Source organism: Trachypithecus francoisi, unplaced genomic scaffold, assembly GCF_009764315.1.
Source record: "Trachypithecus francoisi isolate TF-2019V2 unplaced genomic scaffold, Tfra_2.0 Lachesis_group3, whole genome shotgun sequence".
Classification (NCBI taxonomy): Eukaryota; Metazoa; Chordata; class Mammalia; order Primates; family Cercopithecidae; genus Trachypithecus; species Trachypithecus francoisi.
The window spans coordinates 53,521,285-53,542,332 of NW_022681468.1; the positions used below are offsets into that span (position 1 = coordinate 53,521,285).

The following is a 21,048-nucleotide window of genomic DNA, read 5'->3' on the forward strand; positions in this document are numbered from 1 at the left end:
TCAGCAAGGAATATGAACGGACATTTTTCTAAGAAGATATACAAATGGCCAATAAGCACAAGAAAAGATGCTCAACATCACTAATGATTAGGGAAATGCTAATCAAAATCACAAAGACATACCACTTCATACCTCTTTGATAATGGCTATTATCAAAAACATAAATAAAAAACTAAATATTGATGAGAATGTGGAGAAAATGGAATCCTTATTCATTGCTGGTGGGAATGTAAAATAGTGCAGCTGCCATGGAAAACAGTATGGCAGCTCCTCAAAAAATTAAATATATAATTACTATGTCCCATCAATTTCACTCCTGGGTTCCCAAAAGAAGCAAAAGCAGGGACTCTAACAGATATTTGTACACCCATGTTCATAGCAGTATTATTTACAATAGCCAAAATGTGGCCCTGGGGCCATCAAAACAGAGTAAACAAAGTATTGTTTATACATTCAATGGAATATTATTCAGCCTTAAAGAGGAAGAAAATTCTAGCACATGCTACAACACGGATCAATCTCAAAGACATTATGCTAAGTGTATTAAGCCAGTCACAAAAGGACAAATATTGTATGATTCTACTTATATGGGATACTTGGTCAAATTCATAGAGACAGAAGTAAAATGGGGGTTTCCAGGAGCTAAGGAGGGAAAGAGGAGGTACTGATAAATGGGTATAGAATTTCAGTTTTGCAAGATAAAAACAGTTCTGTGGATGGACGGTGGTGATGATAGCACATCAATATACTCGCTACCACAGAACTGCATACTTAAAAAAATAGTTAAAATGGGAAATGTTATGTTATGTATATTTTATCACTATAAAAAAAGTCTCCCTAAACCTGTGAGGCAGTGGTAAAGGCCAAGAATATGCTAACTTTTCCTTATGTCACCAAGGAAGAAAAAATAACATCTGAGTATCTTCTATGTAGAAAGCACTCACTTATCCACACACAAAAGCAAAAACAAAACAAAAGAAAAACTTTGATTATGTATTACTAGCCCTTCTTTACAATGAGGAAACTGAGGTTCCTAAGTTAATGTACCACGTTAAGCAGTAAGAACCAGTGATAGGTTTCAAAGGCAGATCTGCCTGGCTCCAAAGCCTGTGTTCTTTTCACTCCACAGTGTTTTCTCCTACCCACAGAAGTCTTTTATGAACAGGCTTTCTACTTCGACTATACAATTTTTAGACTTAAAAGTTGGGCTTGCTTTCTGAAGCAGGCTAAACAAAGTCAGTCAACCAAACACATTCACTCACTACATGCCCACCATATGAGGCCCAAGGCTGGCCATGAAATAATGGAGTCATGTTTCCATTCAGCCATTGGCCATATGGCAGAAAAAAAATAGTACAATTAAAATTTCAGTGTTGGTCTACTCCTCAACAGCCAGTGAATACCCCAAGAAAAATCATTATGTCTTTCAATATTCCATATGGCCAGAATAAGTGGAAATAGTTTCATTTTACAGCATAGAAGCATATTCATCTTTTTCCTAAACATTCTACCATCATAGTTACTGATCTGCTGTTACTCACTAATGTTCTGCTTCAAGCTGGAGTTTAACAATTAAGAAATGTTTTGTGCTGTGCAGAAAATAGGCACCTCTGAGTTGTTTTCAGAAGGATAGCAGGGCCCTCTTGACTCTACTATGCCCGTCGGGCAAGGTTTCATTTTCTTACTCATGTGTGAAACACACACAGAAGAGTAATGCAGATTGTCTGTGCCTCCCCAAACAAAGCAGGGTGTTGGCATTATCTAGTGAATACAGCCTGCAGTGGAGTAAGTACCAAAGGGTAAGCCTGTCCTCATCCATGCAGCTCAGGTTGCCAACTTTTTACTTCATTTCATGATGTACAGCTTGATTCTAGAACTCCCCTGGGTCATTCTGGATCTATGATCTACCCTAGGTCTCCTAAGAAGATGATCTTTACATATTTCCCTTTAGGATGCAAATAGGAAGCCGAACTACAAAATCCATATCACGACTTGTTTTGCCCACAAGTTTGATTAAATTCAGTAAATCCTTCAAGGAGTTCCATGGTTTCAATACCAGCAGTACTTTGTCTCTTAGGCATGGGGCAGGTTTACTTTAATGAGTAAAAAACCTCCGAGAAATAGACATTTTTTTTCTTTAGTAGCTATGAAAGCTTCCCATCTCTCAAAATGTGCTGCTACTCCACAGATTTTGAGAAGCCATATCAATTTCATAAAGATAGCGTTAAAAACAGCCCTATAGCTCTTCACAAGTGAGAATGATGATAAACGAGGAGGTACATACACACATACCCTCTCAACTCGCATATTTGGTATTTAAGAACTTTATGTTTCAAGAATTTGTGCCAAAATATTGACATTTTTGTTATTTTCACTCCAATATAAGCAGTTTTTTCTCTTTCTTTTGAAAAATTATCTCCTTTCATTATAGAAACTCTAGAAAAAAAATCCTTTTATCAATGACTACTTACTGCTTAACTGTACTTTCTGTTGAAGATTAAAAAAATAGCTTAATTCTTTAAATCGTGCTACACTAGGGTATTAAACTCTCCTATATATCCTGTCAGAGGAATCTCACAATCTCAATTCTCATCTGCCAGACCTATTTAGTATACTTTTACATATCATTCATAAATATGAACAAGCCATAGACCCAAGCTGTCATTAAGAACATTCTTGGCTCAAGAAAATCAAAGAATAAAAATCATGTTCTGGTTTTACTACTTCCGTCTATCTACAGCATATTCGTGTAAGGAAAGAACCCAGCTGCACTTTTTTATTGTGTTCCTCACCGAGGCTAACATGCACCTTGACCTAGAGGTGAAGAAAACACATACAAACATAAAATCCATACATATACTAGTATATGATTCTGGACAAGTTACTGGCCTTAAACCCGCCACACTCCTTTGAACAAGGATGCAACTTTAGGATAAGACCTACTGGCAAATAATAGCTGTGCCTGAGGTTATCCTGAAAGCAGCTGCAAAAGCTAAGGGAGGAAGACACTGTTTTTTTTAATGGTAAATACTGCCCCTCACATACGCAATTCGAGCCTTTGTTGGCAAAATCTAAGTACAAAAGAATTTAACTCCCCCAAAAGCGAAATCACAGCCATTATGTTTGCAAATCAGAAGACATCCCAGTGCAATGTGTAAGAAAGAGAATACAATTAATATTTTACACCACTTACTCCCCTAAAACAAGGGGACTGCAAGGCTCCGATGACCAGACCACGGCTTCACAGCCCCAGATGGATTTCGACTCAGCCCTGGTTTTCTTCCGAGAGAACTATACAAACAGCTTCTTGTTGCCCTGTCGAGTCATCAAATCTAAGCACTGATGATGAGCTTTTTTTTAATCAAATGTGTCATAAATGTTGTCGTTCTCAAAGACCCTTCCAAAAGAATCTAATCATTTCCCCTAGTACTGAAGCGATGTCTCTATCATCCCTTAGAAATCGGACCTTAAAACCACAGGCGACGGTCATTTGTCTCAATTAAAAACGAGCAACATGGAAAACGTTTCCTTTACCTTAGCTCCCGAGGCTTGGTCAGAGGAGTGTGGTTTTCCCCTGTCTCCGGAGCTGATCTGTGCAGGCGAGCTCCGGCGCAGCCCAGCCCAGCCCAGCCCAGCAGTAGTAGGAGTTGCCCACGGAGCGCGGCGGCAGCGTTGTGAGTATGTGTAGCGGCGGCTGCAGCCCAGGGACTAGTCCCCACCCAGCTTTGTCTTCAATCAACGTTCTTTCTACAGGAAGCAGCGCATCTCCCACTTCCTCCTCTTCTTGGTAGCTGTTAGCAGCTTGCTTCTTTTCCCTCTCATTTCCATTTCAGAGCTTACTCTGGTGGTTTTGTCTGCTCCTGGGCTGCTGACAGTGATTTGACTTTAATCCCCCTTCTCCCTTTGTTCAAGTCGCTCTGGTGCTGTCTGTTCCTTCCTTCCCCTGTTCTCATGGCCCCACCGTCACCTCAGCGACAGCTTCCATACACTGCTCAGTCGGCCCCCTTCCTGGCACATTGCCTGCTTTTTTAGCCTGAACTTAGCTTGTAGCTATTGTTGTTCTTGCTGCTGTTGTTGCTACTGCTGCTGCTGTTTTTTTGGGTCAGCATCCCCTGGTCAGGTTCTGGCCCCCAAGATCCCACACCAGCCTCCACTGTTCCTCCTGATTTACTGTGGTCCCCATCAAGCCAGCTAGCTGGGAGCTTGCAGCTTCTCACTGCAGCACTTTTCTCCGTGGCCAACATTTCAGATGCTTCATTTCTCCAAGGTCCCACTACCACTGAGATCTTACTTAACCCACATGCTCAGAAAAGAATGGCCTGATAAGTATTCTTATGGGGCACGGGAACTAAACCAAGTTTGGCGATGCTACCTATAGGCCTAACAGTGAGGACTACTCCCAAAAGATTCTCATAGATGGGAAGGAATGAGGTGGTGCTGAATGCTACACGTTCCCAACAGAGAAACTGAATACCCCTCTCCCCATCCCACACACACTAGCAGGGCTGAAAAGACCCTTGTGATCCTCCAGTCCCTTCCCTTCATTTTAGGAGGTAATATCGTGGAACACACAAGGGTAGGGACTGCAAGCTGTCTGTCTGCCAGAATTTCAATCCAAGTTGCCATTACTGACTGTATGAACTTGGGCAAATTATTTAACGTCTATGTGCCTCAGTTTCCTCATCTGCAAAATGTAGTTGATGATAGTCATGCTCTACAGTAGAAATCTGAGGATTAAATGAGATGGTATACAAAATAGTTCTGGGGACACAGGAAGTATTCGGCACATGATAACTCTTATTATTTTCAGAGGACGTTGGGCCTCACATTCAGCAAGTGATTTCGGCAGTCAGCAGCCAAATTCTCACCAGTACTTGGTTTTCCAATTCCTCACTATTAGTATGTTTGCAACTGTACCCGGATGCTTTAATAACAATTTATTCAACGTGTGAGTCATTCTCCCCCCAGTACTAACACAAGGTACTTTGGGGAAGCTACAGATTAAACATGAGATGAGGGAAGGAGAATCCTGTTCTAGTGTCCAGGCAACACTATGGAGTTAAAAACAACGACAAAAAAAAAAAAAAAAAAAAAAAAAACACCTCTTCTCAGGAATCAGTGCCTGGAAAGCTAATCTTGCCAGGCACTAGTTAATTCCCCAACTCCTCCTTTTTAATCCAGTCTTGCCTTAATCCTCCAGCAAGTAAACTAACAGGAAATGTTAGAAATCTAGGACTGATGGAGAATAACTCACCAGGTGAGCCTTCCAAACACACCGTGGGGACCACAGCACATTAAGCTAGAAGGTACAGAATTTAATTTCTATGAAATGTTCTGAGACAGTCCCAAAACACCCTTTGTTTCGATTTGATGTTCCATGAACAGAGTTTGCTTATTTTTTCAAGGAAATCTTTCATCAAATAGGACCCTGATGCCAACTCACTCACACCTGAAAACTACAAAATGGATTGATTTAAGATTGAAAATGAGCAACTACCTTCGATCCACCAGCAAATAGATTTGCAGTAGTGAGAGGATTGGGCATGAATCCACCAACATGTGAGTTACCTCCACACCAGGAACCCTGGTGCCAAAGGTTACCAGGAGCTTTTAAATGTAAATTTAAATATGCATGATGCCAAGTCTAAGAAAAATGAGAAGCATGTTATTAATGGTTGGAAACAGGACTATGGTTAATTTTAGACCAGTAGGTTCTGGCATTAACTCTAGATTCAAGTACAGTAACTTTTTGTGTCTTTTTGTTTCTAACTCACTCTCTCTCTCTCTCTCAACCATCAGAGAGTGGCTGGTATTTATATTTAAGCCTATATACTAAAATCTCTTTCAAACAATAAAATCTCTACGAATTTTGCCTGCTGCCTTCTAATCAGTTCTTCCATCTCTGGCCCTTATAAAACTCAGAGTAGGTTAATTGCCAGTGTTAGGAGGTGCCAACAAAACTCTATACAAAGCTAAAAACTAGATTTTAAGATCTCTCTCTCTCATTAATACCTCATTGCTTTTCAACTGATCCTAATAGCCTCTTTTTCAGGAGAGAAAAGTAAAGTGTTGGGGTATAGCTTGGCCAGGATAGATTAATCCAGTTTAGAGCTCTTAACACAAGTTTGCCTACCAAGTTTGCCAAGTGTTAATTTCTTAGGAAAATGACATCTCACCATTAATAGTTTATGCATCAATTGCTAACCATGAGCCTATCCCAGTACATTTTATCACTGGGTAAAACAAAAGTCTGTAAAATACTCTAACATTCATGCATGGCCGTATTTGCAGGCATTAATACTTTGTATTTCTTACATCTACTGGTAGCGGAGGTTGGGTAATGAAGAGGACATAATTTCGGCCTGATGTCTCTCCTATGTTATTGAGCTTTCTAGCTGGATGTTCCTTGGAGTTCTTAGGTTTAATAATCCGCAAATTATATACTATACCTTCATCCAAAGCCTGTTCCTCTTTCTATATTCTCCATTTCATTTAATGAGGAATACAAACCATTTGCCCACATCAGGAATATAAGAATAACCACCAAACCTTTTATCTTTGTTATCCCAATCTGACTTAAAGTTCTTCCTCCTTTAATTCTCACCACCAAACTATCTCCTTGCCCAAACTCCTCCTCTCTCTTCCTCTTGCCACTGTCTTATTTCACAAATGCTTTGTTTTTTTCTGTGCAATTACAATACTTTCTACTTTGTCCTCCTACCTCCAGTCTCTCTTCAAAGCCATCCCCACCAGAAGTACATTGCTGAGATGGAGAGTTGATCAAATCACTTCCCTACTATAATACTTCAGTATCTCCCCTCCGGGTTGCTTACAGGATATATGCCTTAATTCCTCTGCATGGCATACAAAGCCTTCTGTGATGTCACCTTTCCACATTCTCCCTTAGTGCCTGTTGCAGCCTTATATGCTACAACCTTCACAGCAGGTTCCTGAAGGGGCTGTGCTGTTTTCTCCCTGCATCTTGGCACATGCTATTTCTGTCGCCAGAAATGCCCTATCCCTTCCTCTATTTTGCCTACTAGTAAACCCCTACTTATCCTTTAGGACTCAGCTTTTCTCAGAAGCCTTCCCTGACCGTGGAAACTAAGCAGGTGCTTCCTTTTCTGTAAGTGTGACTGGTGCCTTGCCTCTACTTCCATTTCAGCACTAAGGACATTATTTTCATGTTTTGTTAGATGTGCATGTCACCCCTCAGCATTTGGGTCCGTTAGGGTTAGGTCCACGTTTGCTTGTCACACAGTAGGTAGTCAACAGATGTTTGTATAATGAAAAGGCATCATTGGCAGAAATTCCATTCCTTTGAGTGAGGGGAGAAAAAGGAAGTCTCAAAAACAAGAAGTTGGTCATGGGGTAAGAAACAATAATTCCTCTTTCTCTATATATATTTTGCAAATTTTCTATAGAAATCCATGGCACATGCACAACTTAATATTTGTTATATGGGCAAGCCTAAAAAATTCTAGGACAACTCCTAGTTCCATTTCTGCATTGAACTTCTTATAAAGAAGCATAATCTGGCAACAAAAAAGTAATTAGAAAATAAATATTAAGGCTGGCCTCAGTGGCTCATGCCTGTAATCCCAGCAATTTGGGAGACTGAGGCAGGCAGATCACTAGGTCAGGAGTTCGAGACCAGCCTGGCCAACATGGTGAAACGCCATCTCTACTAAAAATACAAAAAGGAGCTGGGTGTAGTGGTGCACGCCTGTAGTCCCAGCTACTCAGGAGGCTGAGGCAGGAAAATCACTTGAACCCAGGAGGCAGAGTTTGCAGTAAGCCAAGATTTTGCCATTGTACTCTACCTGGGCAACAGAGCAAGACTCTGCCTTGAACAACAACATCAATAAAGAAAATAAATATTAAAAAGAAAGCTATTCTTTATTTGTATCTCTGTAGGAACTTTAAAGAGACTGATGAATAAGCTAGAAACACTTCTCACATCCCCTTCTGTACTCTCAAATCTTTGCCACATCCCAACTGTCCCAGAGCATCTCATATGCCAAATCCCCAAACTCCCTAATCTCTCTGCAATGCTGTACACCTCCTTCTCTCTCCTCCCCTGCTATGCCCAACTAGTTCTTTATTTTTTTATTTTTTTGAGACAGTCTTGCTGTGTCACCCAGGGTGGAGTGCAGTGGCACAATCTCAGCTCACTGCAACCTCCACTTCCCAGGTTCAAGCGATTCTCCTGCCTCAGCTTCCCGAGTAGCTGGGATTACAGGCGTGCACCACCATGCCCAGCTAATTTTTGTATTTTTTTGTAGAGATGGCATTTTGCTATGTTGCCCAGGCTGGTCTCGAACTCCTGACATCAGGTGATCCACCTGCCTCAGCCTCCCAACGTGCTGGCATTACAGGCATGAGCCACCGCACCCGGCCTAGTTATTTTTTGATTGACTTGCCTTCTCTGGCAGAGCCCACCCTATTTTTTCTTTCCTGTCTCAGCTTTGGTAGGTAGGTCGGTCAGTTGGTCTCTCTCTCTCTCTCTCTCTCTCTCTCTGTTTCCAATCAGAAAGGAGCCTATCAGAAAGGAGCCATCAGCTGTGCCAGCAAAGCCACCCCTTGAGTGCATGTGTGGGCTGCAGGGAAGAAGGAAGAGTAAATGGGAACAAAAAGGTAAATCCATGTAGTCATAAATCTTGTCCACTCTTTTACATTGATGGTACATTTAATGGCTTACTTAATTGTTCAGCTGAATAGTAATCAAGAACAAGTAAATTACCGAGCTGTTATTTTATCACAGAAAAGCTAGAATTCCAGGCATTTCTTGGATCAACTAAAGGGAACAGAAGCCTCTTTAAAGAGTTCTTCAAAAAGATATAATCATGATCTGATCTGTGTGTCACAGGATCATTCCCTACCCCCAGACATCTGAGCCTAAGCCCAGCTGTTAGGAGCCAAGAAGACTGAATCATATTTGGCTTGAAGAGAGTCAGGGGGTGGGTGGGCAGAACTAATCTTTCTGGAGAGAGAGTGGCTGGCCTTCACTAATGAAAAATGTCAGTCTCTGTCTCACGGCCCAGCATAAAAGCTAGTGGGACAAGGGACATGAAGAGTAATAGCCAACTCTTTCATCAGAGAGAAATGTGTTGGAACCATGAGTTCTCTCCTTTTGCTCTGGGCACAGCCAGTAGTGTGAAGCCCCCCAGATCCTTCTCTGATATTGCCTGAAATGTCACACACATAATACATGTGTGTGTTGCATATATACACATACTCCTGGGGAGGCTATCGGTGATGAATGAGTTAAAGATGCTTGCTTTCCTAACCCCTCATGAGAAAACAAACACAAATGTTGATGAGGAGAGGAAGGGGATGGGTAAGGAGGCCAAGAGTAGATGGAAGTTGAAGAAGGGGGCTGGAGGAAGGCTAACCATGAAGCCTGAGGTCTTACTGAAGAGGACAGTAGCACAGAGGGACACAGGCAGGGAGAAGGCAAAAGACAGGAGGGAGGCAGAAGTAGAGTTGGAAGTAGGTAAGAAAGAGCCATGGCTGGCCTAGTGCGGTGGCTCATGCCTGTAATCCCAGCACCTTGGGAGGCCGAGGCAGGAGGGTCACTTGAGTTCAGGAGTTCAAGACCAGCCTGGCCAACATGGTGAAACCCCATTTTTTACTAAAAGTACAAAAATTAGCCAGGTGTGGTGGCAGGTGCCTGTAATCCCAGCTACTTGGGAGGCTCAGGCAGAAAAATCGCTTGCAACCCTGGAGGAGGAGGTTGCAGTGAGCTGAGATAGCGCCACTGTACTCCAACCTGGACAACAAAGCAAGACTCCACCTAAAAAAATAAAAATAAAAACAAATAAAAAATTTTTAAAAGAGTCATGGAGGCCTTGCTGTGGAAACAAACAGTTGTGCCCAGAGAGAGTTTGACCAGGCTACTAGGAACAAGGGCTCCACACCCCAAACCAGGGCTGCCTTGTATGTTTCTGAAGTTCTGGTCTTCCCATAAGCAGAAACTGTTCCAAACCCCAGCAAAAGTTGGAGCTGGGCTATTGACTGGGGTCAGGTGAAAGAATTTAAACCAAATGTGTTACTACCATAAAAACAGAAATAGTGATTCTGCGAAGTAAAACTTATTGCTTCCAAAAAGTCCCTGAAGATCAATATAGATATTCAAGGACAGGACGGGCATGGTGGCTCATGTCTATAATCCCAGCACTTTGGGAGGCCAAGGCAGGCAGGTCACCTGAGGTCAGGAGTTTGAGAACAGCCTGGCCAACACGGTGAAACCCCATCTCTACCAAAAATACAAAAATTAGCCAGGCATGGTGGTGCACGCCTACTCAGGAGGCTGGGGCAGGAGAATCACTTGAGCCTAGGAGGCAGAGGTTGCAGTGAGCCAAGATAGTGCCACTGCACTCCAGCCTGGGCAACAGAGTGAGATTCTATTCCCCCCCCCAAAAAAAGGGAAGAAAAAGAAATTCAGGGACAACAGGAAACAAACAACAAGATCAAGAAGAGGGAGTCTGCAGTGAAGTGTGACAGAGGTTAGAGAACACTGTGCACCCACAAAGCCTGGGAAAAATAGCCTTTGAAAAGGAATGTCAGAATTAAAGGATACAAATCTGCAAGATTAATATCACACATGTAAATCATTTTGAAGTATCTTGAAAGAAAAGCTATACAATAATAACTCCAATAATTTATAGGCAAGGCAGAAAGGCAAGACTTAGTTTTTCTGTGCCAAAAATGTAGACTGGACAGCGTGATCTATTTTGTCAGTAAATAGGTTGGCAAGAGAGGATAGGGAATTAAAGGAGCTGTTTAAAGGCATTTTTCTTTGTGTCTTTGTTGATTTCCCTACTGGAAGGGGTTTTCATAAATTTACTTGTGACCTTCCTTGGCTCCCCTGCCTCTGTTCTGTACCTAAGTTTTCAGGTTCTCATTTTGAATTTTCTATGACAGAATTTCACGAACAGAACCATAGCAGTGGAGGGAACTATGGCTTGTGAATGTATCCCTTCCATCAGAGTCCACTAGAGTGTGATCACTAGACCTGCCACTCCCTGAGGGCAAGGGCTGGGTCTCACATCTCTGCATCTTCAGCACCCACCTCGCACAGCACTTGGCACATTGCATGCACTTAGTATTTGGTTGTTAACTTTAACTGAATATAAACAATTAGATCCTGTGGAAGAAAGTTATGACCACTACTGACCATTTTGAAAATACCAGAACATTTTATAAAATCAGCTAAGAATCTAAGAGAATGAGTGAATAACTACTAAGACTGCTTAAAATATTACCAAAAATGTCCCCAGAAATCAAAAAATGAGAAGAGGATGTAGCAAGGGGGTAAATGTGATAGTGATTTTGAAAAAGGAAAGACCGTGAAGCTACCGACCAAGTAATAACATTAAACCAGCAGGAAAAAAAAAAAAAATCTGTCTTTACTCAGATGATAGTAAAGTCCCACTATATGTAGAAAACTCTTATGAAGCAAAGTGTTGTCAGTTGATTGCTCTTCCGGCAAATCTGTGAACTCTGAAGGTGCATTTGCAGTAATGCAAAACACTTCTCATGAAATGTTGCTAAAATGATTTCCATTACTTTTGTAAGAAGTTATTCAGCATTCTTTAAGTATTACTTGTATGATTACACAGGGAAATTTCAACAGAGAAGAATTATGTAGTATAGAGTAAAACTGGAAGTCTCAAATTATTGACTTGGCAGAAATAATCTATAATTAAGATTCCTTAGCAAATTACTATTTTTTGTGCAGTTTTATAACTCCCCTCCCTTGCCCCGACAAATTACCACTTCTTTATCCTGGTTATAGCTCTTATCACATTGTATTATCATTGCATGTTTACCTCTATCTTCAACCACATGTGAAATCCTAGAATTCACAGGTAATGTCTTACTCAGTCTTGTATCCCTAGTGCCTTGCACAGTGCTCAGTGCATAGGACACAGTAGGTGTGCAATAAATCTTATTTGCATATTTGAATAAAGGCAAGAGCATGACAAGTAAGGTCCAGATATTCATTTTAGGAGGAGGGAGATAAGTCAAATTTCTGTAGGGCTCTTTTTATTTTTAAAATATTAACAAAGTCCTATAGTATCTGTTAGTATGGCAAGTTTGTTCATTATACATTATTGTTTGTGATTTTATTTTCCAAAGAAAAGAGTGAGTTACATGTTCAAGATCAGTTATGGTCATTGATTCCTTCCTAGTTCAGAATATTGAAATTTACCCAGACCACAGCCAAGTCATTTATTTACTATTAAAATATTTATGTACATCCCTCACTGCTAAATTTTTACATCTAGAAAGTAGATTTGCATAAACTGAAAATTAACAGCATAATATGACTTAAGTAAATCCTGCCAAAATCCTATCAACACACTTGGTGCAGAGCTGATATAAAAGTGGAAAAATGACATTACATGCACCCTTATTTAAGGATTACATATATCAATGCTTTTATATCTGAACGACATGACAGCAATAACCACAAATAACATAGACAAGAGAGAAAAAAGTTGTTTATGCCCCACAGCTGAGAAGGCACCACCAGAAAAAAGATAAGATTTTAAGGAATAAATTACAATGTTCAGAATGGATATATTTGCTTAATCTATTTATTAGTGAGACAGACTCCCATTTTATTATGGAATAACAGTCTAAGGAAACTCTTCAAAGACTCACCATCTATGACAATCATCAGATGGGAAAATAAAAACATCTTTCTACCCTGAAGTCTGTAGGAAGACAACAACTGTGTGCTTGATTAGGCAGGGTCTTGATGGTGCTTGATACACAGTAAGTGCTCACTAAATCTTTGTCAAATGAGTAAATGAACTCCATAAGAACAATGGAAACTCACTATTCCCATTTATGATATAGGTAAATGATGAGGTTAGTATGTACTCTTAGTATAAGAGTCAAAACTGCTGCTCTAGTACCATTGGGTCAAAAGATGATGGTGATACGAAGGGCATCTTATGATCAAAGGGTTTATGATGAAGACTCCTGTGTAGATTTTGTGTAGAATGATGAGTATGCATATGGGGAGCCAAGTTATGTATTTTGACAACCAGATTATCTCCCCTGCTCCAAGGGAACCTGCTTTGTAACCTAAGGGGCTGGTTTCTCCCACTTGGCATCTGGAAAGGTATTAATTTATCATTGGTTTCTAGGGCCGATGGAGGACAAAAATCATCCTTCCACCCTCTCTAGATTAGGGTGCAAATGTTCCTGAGGCTGCCTTCTTCTTCTTATAATCAATTGATTGGGATAACATTGTGTACATAAGCTCCACGGTGGGTTGGCATTGCATATGCAGGTGATATACTTCACATATTTGTCCCCACCCAAATCTCATGTTGAACTGTAATTCCCAGTGTTGGAGGTGGGGCCTGGTGGGAGGTATTTGGGTTGTGGGGGTGGCTCCCTCGTGAACGGCTTGGGCCATTCTCTTGGTGATAAGTGAGCTCTGAGTTCACAGGAGATCTGATGACTTAAAAACAGGTGGCACCCCACTCCCACTCTCTCTCTCTTGCTTCTGCTTTTGCCATGTGATGTGCCTGAACCCTCTTCACCTTCTGCCATGATTGTAAGCTTCTTCAGGCCTCCCTAGAAGCTGAGCAGATGTCAGCACCATGCTTCCTGTTCAGCCTGCAGAATGGTGAGCCAATTAAACTTCTTTTCTTTATAAATTATCCAGTCTCAGATATTTCTTTATAGCAATGCAAGAACAGCCTAATACAATGGACTCTACATGAATGGACTCTACATGTTCCCCAGTGCCCAGAAGAAAGGTTTTTCTGCTTGTAACCTGTTCTTTTCCTCCGACCATCAGTAACCATAGGTCAGCAATCTTTTTAGCCTCATATGTGCCACAGAAGACAATAAATTTTCACTGGTATATTTGGTAGATTTCAGGAATAAACAGAAGAAAGAGAATAAGGGAGAAGATTAGGAGGGAGGGGTTTATTTTTTTCATGAGAGCTATGTTTTAAATAAGAGTGCTGCAAAGAGAACTCAAATGGGAGCCACATAAACAATTTTAACAGCCACATAAGAGGCAACTTACTTTAAGAGGGAGAAATATGAAAACTTACTTCTAAAATTAAGGGGTGGGAGTGCAAAAAACAAAAATAAAAATCTCCAAGGAACAGCCAAATGAAAACAACAGAAGCCAAAGAAAGAGAAAGGACCAAGAGGCAACTATGCTGCTTCCAAAACTCGCAGAAACAAAGTTATAATTCCGTGATTAGTAATTAGTCTTTTTAGGGATGGAGTTGGGTTGGGAGGAACAACTTTTTAGTTTAAAAAGGATGGGGATATTACTGGAATTGGCCATATAAAAGTATTTACTTTTTATTAGCCAGGCATGGTGGTACCTACCTATAGTCCCAACTTACCTGGGAGGCTAAAGTTGGAGGATCACCTGAGCCCAAAAGATAGAGGCTGCAACGATCACGGCACTGCACTCCATCATGGGCAACACAGTGAAACCCTGTCTCAAAAAAAAAAGAAAAAAAAAAAAAAGCATTTGCTTTGTATCTAAAATTGGGTATAATTCATACATTTGAATATGCAAATATGTATTGGAAGTTTACTAGATGCCAGAAGGAAACAAAACAGTGTTTCTGATCTCATGGATTTTATATGATAGTGAGGGAATCCAAAAATAAAGTCATTAATAGATAAATATGTCAGGTAGCATTAAATTTGGAGAGGAAAAATAAAGCAGTGAAGGGGAACAAAGCACCAGGAATGCATACAATATTTTAAATTGGATGATCAAGGAAGGGTGCTGGTTATTCTCTGATTGCCATCTCCTCCCTCACCGTTTTCTATTTATTCTCCATTTGTCTTTGCTTTGCTCTCCAAGATGGCCCTTAATTATTCTGGGCTTCTACTGTTCATACTCTAGTATTGTCTCTTCCCACACTGACTCAGAACTGATCTGTGTGACTAATAGAATGCGACTGAGATGACAATGTGTGTTTTTCAAGGTTAGGTTGTAACAGGCCCTGTAGCTTCCACCTTGGCCTCCTTGATCATTTGCTCTGGGGGAAACCAAGTGCCATGTTGTGAGGTCACTCAAGCTGCCCTGTGGAGAGGCCCACATGGGGAGAGGCTCCCTCCCCTAAGATCTTAGGTCTTGGGGAGGATCTTAGGTCTCCTGTCAACAACCAGCACCAACTTGCCAGCCACCTAAGCAAGCCACCTTGGAAATGGATCCTCCACCCCAGACAAGGCTTCAAACAACTGACATTTTAACTGTAACCTCAAGTGAGACTGAGGGCCAGAAATACCAAGATAAGCTGCTCCCAAATTCCTGACCCACAGAAACTATAAGAGAAAAAAAGTATGTTATATGAAACCTCTATGTTTTGGGGATCATTTGTTATGCAACAGTAGATAACTTAAATAGTACCCAGTACTTCATTACTCCAACTCCCTTAGTCTCTGATTTCCATCTGTGTTAGACCAGTGGGTAGAAAGTGAGGTCAGTGTGTCCATTCCTCAGCATTGTTCTCTGGTCCTGGTTTCCTTCCTCAAGAACCACAGCTTCTTCTGGGCAGCCCCACAGGTGTCCAGGACTGCAACTCTCTGCATTCCTACAACACTAGCCCCTTCAAGCCTAGATGTGGCATCAGATCTTGCTGTTGGTTTCCTGATCCCCACACATACCTCGGTAAACACTCCCTTCATTCTCCTAAAAATGGTGCGCCTTCTATTTCCTAAAATAGCCAGGCTGATACAAACGTCCTCCTGCAGGGGAAGACATTTAGACAGAGACCTGAAGGCAGTGAGAGGAGGCCTCCTAACATCTAGGGAAGAGTATTTCAACAAGTGCACAATACCCTCCCGAGACTGCGGAAGTTGGGCGTGTTCAGAAGCAGCAAGGAGGGGTCAGCATGGATGGAGCAGAATGCACACATAGGGTATAAGGATGGGGCAGTAGTCGAGGGCTACACTTAATCGAGTTTTGTGGGTCATGGTTGTATTCTGAGTGTGATGTACAGCCATGGGGTGGGAAATGGTCTGAACAAGGGCATGGCATGATCTGACTTGCTGTGAGACCAGAATGAAGGTAGCCAAAATGGAAACCAGAACAATGAGAAGGGCCTTTTGAAATTTAGAAAGATGATGTTGGCTTGGCGTAGGATGACGAATAGTAAAGGCGATGGGGAGAGACTGGATTCAGGCTCTATTTTGAAACTAGGGCTGTAAGAATTTGCTGCTGACTTGGATGTGAGGGAAGGAGAGTAAGGGGGAGGAAGACTCCAAAGTGAATGGTGACTGGTGGAGCTATTTACTAGGATGGAATCAAGAGAGTGGAGGGGGCAGTGTGGAGGGAAGAGGGGAGGAAATCAAGAATTTGTTCATCTCAACTTCAAAAGAGGAAAAGCGTAACCTTCTACTGTTTAAAAGGAAGATGAGAAGTCATTTTTCATTTTACAAAAAAAAAAAAAAAAGGACTGTATTCATAGAGTAACATCACTATGTCCTGGCCTATTAGAATATCGCCATTAGAAGACGTTAAAATCAAGGAACACATTCTCAATTTTAGTTGGAAGTGCGATCAACTGTTGGTAATTTGCTCTCCAAAGATCAGACTAAATAAATCCAGGAGCTAAGGCCTTCTGAGGGTCCAGGGCCCCTCTTGTCTGTGATAAAACTCAACCCGCCTATAGGTGGAAGATTTTACACCACTGAGGATTCTAATTATCCTGCCTGTAAAAGATAATCTCACTAGTTAACTTCCCATGACTTTCTTTTTTTAAATTTGAAATGTGACTACCTTCAGCTCCAGGATGTGACAGGAAACAAGACTTAGCAGATACTTCCGTTTTTCTTGGGACAGCACCCCTCAGCCCACTTCCGCAGTCAGGGCTCCTCTTACCATAAAAGTAGAGCTGTACCCCCACCCAAACCAAGAGGCTCACTTCTTATGCAACGTCGGTTACCTGCTTTCCTTTGCAGACTTGAAGTGTCAGAGAATCTGCCTATTGGAGTTGGCACTCCCGCTTACAGACTTCCCTCTACAGACGCTGCAGAGACCAAGTGGCATTTGTCACCTCTCATCTGTGCTGAGGGGAGAAGGTGACGACGTCCTGTGCCTCATGGTGGGGTCGGCTGCATGCTCACTCCCACCCTCCCAGTCTGCATCTTGCCTGGGGATGCCAGTTCACAGGCCTGTCTTGATGCTAAAGGGTGTTTGTTGTTGTTGATTTCATAATGACCTCTGTCTAAAAATTCTGTAGGCTTCCAGGAAGGGACATAGCCTACCATGATAAAATGGACTTCTCCTCCCCTCCCCCCTTTGGTTACCATGGCAACTCTGAATGACTGATTTCCTGGTTGCCATGTAGATGCAGTGGGATCCCAGCCGCTGCACCACACAAAGACGTCAGTAAGAATAGCAAGCAAACAAAAAACAAAACCAAAAAAATCATGTTTGAAAAGACAAAGGATTGCATCTCAAGCTTTCTTCTCTCACACCAAAGTGGAGGGAAGGAAGCAATTGTAATTACGAATGGTGCCCTTCCCGGAGTAGAGGTGCGTGCACCTGACCCACATGGGAGGGAAGACTGGAAAAAGGGGAAATCCCTTTTCTTGTAGCCAGGGGTGTTGGCATGGTGACGGGAAGGCAGATGCCACTCTCAGGTGGCTAGAGCCCTTCAGCACTCAGCCTCGTTCCACCAAGGAAACCTGAAATATTCAGCTGGGTAGCAGAATTAAGTTAGGTAGAAAACAAAGCAAAAAACAGGTCTCACAGACATTTTTTTAGAATGTTCTTCTTTTCATAGTTCTAAATTTTAGGATTAAGATTCCAAATGCTCAAATTTAATATGAGGTTGAAGTTGGATTTTTACTTCTATTCAACAACGTCAGAGAATTAACAACAAATTTAAATGCTCTCCTGTCTTTTTAAAATTGATTTGTAACAGCTTGATAAAACCACGTAACAAAAGTTGGTTAATCCAGGTTTCTATGGTTTTCATAGCCTGGGTAATATCTGTCTTTAGTAATATGTATGAAGAGCACTTGTGTGTGAAAAAAATTGTATGTAAAAAATATTCTATATTACTCCAAATATATACAAAAACTAAAATGGTTGATAACACACCTCCTTGATTTTTCATGATTATATCTGAGTCAAGTAGTTTAAAATTAATCTGTTTTTCCTTTTCCAATATCCACCTTTCTACCTTTTGACAAATGGTTTATACATTTAAAAAACTGAATCGAGTAGGATTCACACAGAGTTACAGGTGCTTTACTGTTAATTTTTGGCTGCTGAATCACGAGGTCATTTTGTGATACCTATCTTGTCAAAGGGAGAAGCTGCAATGAACTACAGTGTCCCACGTTTTATAAATGCTGGAGCAGTGACGTCAACAAAGCTCTGTGCCCAGGGGACTACAGAGCACAAAGAGGATGGATCCAGCCCTGTAACTACCATTTCTTAATATTATTTCCAGCATGTACCACTGCCTCATCACTCAGGTCAGCATGTCCCAAACTGGATCAATAGGTGGCACACAGGGTAAAAAGTGCGGATGGGGAAATCAGAGCTCAAATCATTTTTCAAAATCTTAGATTCAAGAACATTGACCAGGTTTATTTACCATGGGACTTCTCGGGGCTTTTGATGTTCTGAAATCTGGGATGACTCTCTGAGAGGGAATTCTCCAGAATAAGAATGTGGCATTTCCCAAACATATTTGGCCACTGAGTACTGCTTTCACAGAATCACTCGTAGTTCTTCAGAGCATTCAGAGCATCCTTTGAGAAATGCTGGGCAAGATTGTCTCTAAGATCTAATTATAGTTTAAAGATCCATGGATATTTACGTATTTATTGAGACAGGTCTCACTGTCACCCAGGTTGAAGTGCAGTGGCATGATCTCAGCTCACTGCAGCCTCGACCTCCTGGGCTCAGGCAATCCTCCCACCTCAGCCTCCTGAGTAGCTGGGACCACACAGATGTGCACCACCATACCCGACTAATTTTGGTATTTTTTTTGTAGACATAGAGCTTCGTCATGTTGCCCAGGTTGGTCTCAAACTCCTGGACTCAAGCAATCCACCCGCCTCAATCTCCCAAAGTGCTGGCATGAGCCACTGCACCAGCCTTTATTAATGATTGAAAATTACATATTTTGAAAAAGTGATTTGGCCCATATGATACACTAATTTAGCCCATAGAGAAACAGATTTTTAAGAGAGCCAAGAGAAAAAAAAGAATTCACAATAAATTCAGTGTCTTTTATCTATTTTAAATCAAAGCAAGAGCACCAAGTTGTTTCAATAAAAATTGTGGCAGGAGGGCCAGGCACAGTGGCCCATGCCTGTAATCCCAGCACTTTGGGAGGCCAAGGCAGAAGGATCACGAGGTCAGGAGTTTGAGACCAGCCTGCCCAACATGGTGAAACCCCATCCTTACCAACAATACAAAAAATTAGACAGCGTGGTGGCTTGCACCTATAATCGCAGCTACTCAGAAGGCTGAGGCAGAAGAATCGCTTGAACCTGGGAAGCAGAGGTTGCAGGGGGGTGGAGGTTGCAGTGAGCCAAGATTGTGCCATTGCACTTTGCACTACAGCCTGGGCGACAGTGCAAGACTCCGTCTCAAAAAAAGAAAAAAATTGTGGCAGGAGGTGAAGAGGAACAGATACCGAGGGCCATGGTGTGGCGCCTCCAGCTGGGAGTCAGCCGGAAGCTATGGTAGGTTCTCCTGGGAAGGAACCACCAATGCTCAGGGGACCTTCTTGGAACTGAGTCCTCTTCCGTGGAGGTTTTGGGGCTTCCATCTGAGCATACTAACTCTTTATACAACACTCCTCTCCACCCACACACACACAGAGCTGTCAACAACAGCAGAGTCACCAGCAACTTCAGCACCACTGAAGCCAACGAAGAAAACAATGACTTAGAGAAACTCCTCCTCCTCTTCCTCTCCTCTGTGACATCATGAGTAACAAGGGGAGAGTCTCAGACATAAGATCTGCCGCCTACCCAGCCTAGTCCAGCCTACCCTGGGGAAAGAGAGTTTGAACCAAATATGAGATGGGAAACCAGACCAGATTGTTTTAATAAACACAAGTGACGACTTATGAGTTATGACATAGAATCAACTGTTGTTAAGGGGACTGGGTCCCTAGAGGGAAAGGAGATTCAATAACAGGAACGTACAGCTGGTAGCAGCCATTTGCAAGATAAAACTGCTCCATGTTTCTGCCTCAACAAATTGAATGTCTTCAATCAAACTGGCTGAGTATCTGGGAAAGCCACATGAACAAAGTAGGGGGGAGCAGAGTGAACTGAGAAGAGAACACACAGCTGGGAGATGCACAGAAAGGAGATACATTTCCTTTGCCTGAGTCACCAGGAGAGTCTTGAGAGCAGTGGTGGAAACCAAGGTGGTGGCCAAGGGCTGGGGAAGAGAAAGGGGGCCTTGCAGGCTGAGGCAACTGGCTGCTCAGAAGCATGAGTTGGGGCAGAGCATGGCTTATTCTGTGAGCCATGAATAGCTTGGCATAGTGGGACCAAAAGGCCAGGGTATGTGGGTGTGGTGGACTGAAGAGGTGGGCTGGGGTTAACTGAGCCCCATGAATTCCATGGCAATTCGATCAAAATGGAAACATAAGGAACCATTAAAAATGTTAGTGAAGGGGACTGATGTGACCGGGTTTGCATGTTGGAAAGACTGCCCCGTGACAGTGTGGAATAGGCATTGAAAGAAGGGTTGAGGGCAGGAGCAGAGTGGACACACTCAAAATATTTGAGGTTTTTATTTTTTAACTTTAAGTTCTGGGATGCATGTGCAGATCATGCAGGTCACATAGGTATACATATGCCATGGTAGTTTGCTGCACCCATCAACCTGTCATCCAGGTTTTAAGCCCTGCATGCATTAGGTATTTGCCTTAATGCTCTCCCTCCCCTCGCCCCTGACTCCCCAACAGGCCCCAATGTGTGATGTTCCCATCCCTGTGTCCGTGTGTTCTCATTGTTCTATTTGAGGGGTTTCTATAGCAGTTGGCAGTCAGGTGTCTGGGT

At 42.1% G+C, this 21,048-nt stretch overlaps 1 protein-coding gene across 9 annotated transcripts in view; it reads right to left on the reverse strand.

The window, feature by feature from the left end:
* The window catches only part of GNG2 (G protein subunit gamma 2), a 136,287-nt gene extending 119,088 nt beyond the window's left edge, over window positions 1-17,199 (reverse strand). For 6 of the 9 annotated variants that reach the window (XR_004431618.1, XR_004431619.1, XM_033188046.1 and 3 more), the window contains exon 1: window positions 3,535-3,985. The gene's annotated coding sequence lies outside the window, so the exon portion shown is untranslated. Of the gene's footprint in view, window positions 1-3,534; window positions 4,012-16,949 lie in introns of those variants that run through there. The other 3 variants (XM_033188045.1, XM_033188044.1, XM_033188049.1) reach the window with 3 other exon arrangements.
* Between the last annotated feature and the right edge of the window lie 3,849 nt (window positions 17,200-21,048).